Raw genomic sequence first — 4,987 nt, forward strand, 5'->3', positions numbered from 1 at the left:
GTGAGGTATCAGATTTAGATTGTATTGAGTATACAGTCCACACCATATCTATTTAGACAGTGAGGTATCAGATTTAGATTGTATTGAGTATACAGTCCACACCATATCTATTTAGACAGTGAGGTATCAGATTTAGATTGTATTGAGTATACAGTCCACACCATATCTATTTAGACAGTGAGGTATCAGATTTAGATTGTATTGAGTATACAGTCCACACCATATCTATTTAGACAGTGAGGTATCAGATTTAGATTGTATTGAGTATACAGTCCACACCATATCTATTTAGACAGTGAGGTATCAGATTTAGATTGTATTGAGTATACAGTCCACACCATATCTATTTAGACAGTGAGGTATCAGATTTAGATTGTATTGAGTATACAGTCCACACCATATCTATTTATACAGTGAGGAATCAGATTTAGATTGTATTGAGTATACAGTCCACACCATATCTATTTAGACAGTGAGTTGATTTAGATTGTATTGAGTATACAGTCCACACCATATCTATTTAGACAGTGAGGTATCAGATTTAGATTGTATTGAGTATACAGTCCACACCATATCTATTTAGACAGTGAGGTATCAGATTTAGATTGTATTGAGTATACAGTCCACACCATATCTATTTAGACAGTGAGGAATCAGATTTAGATTGTATTGAGTATACAGTCCACACCATATCTATTTAGACAGTGAGGTATCAGATTTAGATTGTATTGAGTATACAGTCCACATCATATCTATTTAGACAGTGAGGTATCAGATTTAGATTGTATTGAGTATACAGTCCACACCATATCTATTTAGACAGTGAGGAATCAGATTTAGATTGTATTGAGTATACAGTCCACATCATATCTATTTAGACAGTGAGGTATCAGATTTAGATTGTATTGAGTATACAGTCCACACCATATCTATTTAGACAGTGAGGTATCAGATTTAGATTGTATTGAGTATACAGTCCACACCATATCTATTTAGCCAGTGAAGTTAACATTTTAAATGTGTCTCTATACACCAACATTTTGGATTTCAGATCAAATGTTTCATATGAGGTGACAGTATATAATGTCACCTTTAATTTGAGGATATTTTAATACATATCTGTTTAAATGTTTAGAAAAATTAAAGCATTTTATGTTTCTAGTCCCCCTTTTGAAGAAGTCATAAGTATTCTGACACTTAAAGTGTATTAAATTAGTCAAAAGTGTATCTGGTCCCATATTCCTCGAACACAATAAGACATCAAGCCTGTGACGCCTTGACTGAGAAAGATCATTTTTTTATGTTTTTTATTTTTTTATTTCACCTTTATTTAACCAGGTAGGCTAGTTGAGAACACCTTTATTTAACCAGGTAGGCTAGTTGATAACACCTTTATTTAACCAGGTAGGCTAGTTGAGAACACCTTTATTTAACCAGGTAGGCTAGTTGAGAACACCTTTATTTAACCAGGTAGGCTAGTTGAGAAAACCTTTATTTAACCAGGTAGGCTAGTTGAGAACACCTTTATTTAACCAGGTAGGCTAGTTGAGAACACCTTTATTTAACCAGGTAGGCTAGTTGAGAACACCTTTATTTAACCAGGTAGGCTAGTTGAGAACACCTTTATTTAACCAGGTAGGCTAGTTGAGAACACCTTTATTTAACCAGGTAGGCTAGTTGAGAACACCTTTATTTAACCAGGTAGGCTAGTTGAGAAAACCTTTATTTAACCAGGTAGGCTAGTTGAGAACACCTTTATTTAACCAGGTAGGCTAGTTGAGAACACCTTTATTTAACCAGGTAGGCTAGTTGAGAACACCTTTATTTAACCAGGTAGGCTAGTTGAGAACACCTTTATTTAACCAGGTAGGCTAGTTGAGAACACCTTTATTTAACCAGGTAGGCTAGTTGAGAACACCTTTATTTAACCAGGTAGGCTAGTTGAGAACACCTTTATTTAACCAGGTAGGCTAGTTGAGAACAGGTTCTCATTTGCAACTGCGACCTGGCCAAGATAAAGCATAGCAGTGTGAACAGACAACACAGAGTTACACATGGAGTAAACAATTAACAAGTCAATAACACAGAGAAAAAAAAGGGGAGTCTATATACAATGTGTGCAAAAAGCATGAGGAGGTAGGCGAATAATTACAATATTGCAGATTAAAACACTGGAGTGAATAAATGATCAGATGATCATATACAGGTAGAGATATTGGTGTGCAAAAGAGCAGAAAAGTAAATAAATAAAAACTGTGGGGATGAGGTAGGTGAAAATGGGTGTGCTATTTACCAATAGACTATGTACAGCTGCAGCGATCGGTTAGCTGCTCAGATAGCTGATGTTTGAAGTTGGTGAGGGAGATAAAAGTCTCCAACTTCAGCGATTTTTGCAATTCGTTCCAGTCACAGGCAGCAGAGTACTGGAACGAAAGGCGGCCAAATGAGGTGTTGGCTTTAGGGATGATCAATGAGATACACCTGCTGGAGCGCGTGCTACGGATGGGTGTTGCCATCGTGACCAGTGAGCTGAGATAAGGCGGAGCTTTGCCTAGCATGGCCTTGTAGATTCATGAATGAATCATGAATAATAATGAGTGAGAAAGTTACAGAGGCTACAACAAAACATACTAACCTCTCACCATTACCAATAACAGAGGCTACAACAAAACATACTAACCTCTCACCATTACCAATAACAGAGGCTACAACAAAACATACTAACCTCTCACCATTACCAATAACAGAGGCTACAACAAAACATGCTAACCTCTCACCATTACCAATAACAGAGGCTACAACAAAACAGGCTAACCTCTCACCATTACCAATAACAGAGGATACAACAAAACATGCTAACCTCTCACCATTACCAATAACAGAGGATACAACAAAGCATGCTAACCTCTCACCATTACCAATAACAGAGGCTACAACAAAACATGCTAACCTCTCACCATTACCAATAACAGAGGATACAACAAAACATGCTAACCTCTCACCATTACCAATAACAGAGACTACAACAAAACATGCTAACCTCTCACCATTACCAATAACAGAGGCTACAACAAAACATACTAACCTCTCACCATTACCAATAACAGAGGCTAGAACAAAACATACTAATCTCTCACCATTACCAATAACAGAGGCTACAACAAAACATACTAACCTCTCACCATTACCAATAACAGAGACTACAACAAACATGCTAACCTCTCACCATTACCAATAACAGAGACTACAACAAAACATGCTAACCTCTCACCATTACCAATAACAGAGACTACAACAAAACATGCTAACCTCTCACCATTACCAATAACAGAGACTACAACAAAAACATGCTAACCTCTCACCATTACCAATAACAGAGGCTACAACAAAACATGCTAACCTCTCACCATTACCAATAACAGAGGCTTCAACAAAACATGCTAACCTCTAACCATTACCAATAACAGAGGCTACAACAAAACATGCTAACCTCTAACCATTACCAATAACAGAGGCTACAACAAAACATGCTAACCTCTCACCATTACCAATAACAGAGGCTACAACAAAACATGCTAACCTCTCACCATTACCAATAACAGAGACTACAACAAAACATGCTAACCTCTCACCATTACCAATAACAGAGACTACAACAAAACATGCTAACCTCTCACCATTACCAATAACAGAGGCTACAACAAAACATGCTAACCTCTCACCATTACCAATAACAGAGGCTTCAACAAAACATGCTAACCTCTAACCATTACCAATAACAGAGGCTACAACAAAACATGCTAACCTCTAACCATTACCAACAACAGAGGCTACAACAAAACATGCTAACCTCTCACCATTACCAATAACAGAGGCTACAACAAAACATGCTAACCTCTCACCATTACCAATAACAGAGGCTACAACAAAACATGCCAACCTCTTGCCATTACCAATAACAGAGGCTACAACAAAACATGCTAACCTCTCACCATGACCAATAACAGAGGCTACAACAAAACATGCTAACCTCTAACCATTACCAACAACAGAGGCTACAACAAAACATGCTAACCTCTCACCATTACCAATAACAGAGGCTACAACAAAACATGCTAACCTCTCACCATTACCAATAACAGAGGCTACAACAAAACATGCTAACCTCTCACCATTACCAATAACAGAGACTACAACAAAACATGCTAACCTCTCACCATTACCAATAACAGAGGCTACAACAAAACATGCTAACCTCTCACCATTACCAATAACAGAGACTACAACAAAACATGCTAACCTCTCACCATTACCAATAACAGAGACTACAACAAAACATACTAACCTCTCACCATTACCAATAACAGAGACTACAACAAAACATGCTAACCTCTCACCATTACCAATAACAGAGGCTACAACAAAACATGCTAACCTCTCACCATTACCAATAACAGAGGCTACAACAAAACATGCTAACCTCTCACCATTACCAATAACAGAGACTACAACAAAACATGCTAACCTCTCACCATTACCAATAACAGAGACTACAACAAAACATGCTAACCTCTCACCATTACCAATAACAGAGGTTACAACAAAACATACTAACCTCTCACCATTACCAATAACAGAGACTACAACAAAACATGCTAACCTCTCTCCATTACCAATAACAGAGACTACAACAAAACATGCTAACCTCTCACCATTACCAATAACAGAGACTACAACAAAACATGCTAACCTCTCACCATTACCAATAACAGAGGAGATTAGAATTTATACTGATATTTGTGCCTCTATAACTTTGTTATTCATCATTATTCACTATTCATATCTAAACGGTAAAATATGTGTATGAATTCCCTCAAATGAAAGGTGACATTCTGTGCTGTCTCCTAATATGAAACATGTCTCAAATCCAAAATGCTGGAGCAAAGCACCACATTTAAAACTGTAAGCTTCACTGTCCAAACACATA

The 4,987-nt window shown here is 37.3% G+C and overlaps 1 long non-coding RNA gene across 1 annotated transcript; it reads right to left on the minus strand.

The window, feature by feature from the left end:
- Positions 1-3,212: 3,212 nt before the first annotated feature.
- Positions 3,213-4,926, minus strand: LOC127926529 (uncharacterized). The gene is made up of 3 exons (XR_008124400.1): positions 3,491-4,926; positions 3,356-3,445; positions 3,213-3,309 (listed from the first exon to the last, which is right to left on the minus strand). It is a non-coding gene; the product is annotated as an uncharacterized LOC127926529 (long non-coding RNA).
- Positions 4,927-4,987: the final 61 nt, after the last annotated feature.

Source organism: Oncorhynchus keta, unplaced genomic scaffold (assembly GCF_023373465.1).
Source record: "Oncorhynchus keta strain PuntledgeMale-10-30-2019 unplaced genomic scaffold, Oket_V2 Un_contig_7739_pilon_pilon, whole genome shotgun sequence".
NCBI lineage: Eukaryota > Metazoa > Chordata > Actinopteri > Salmoniformes > Salmonidae > Oncorhynchus > Oncorhynchus keta.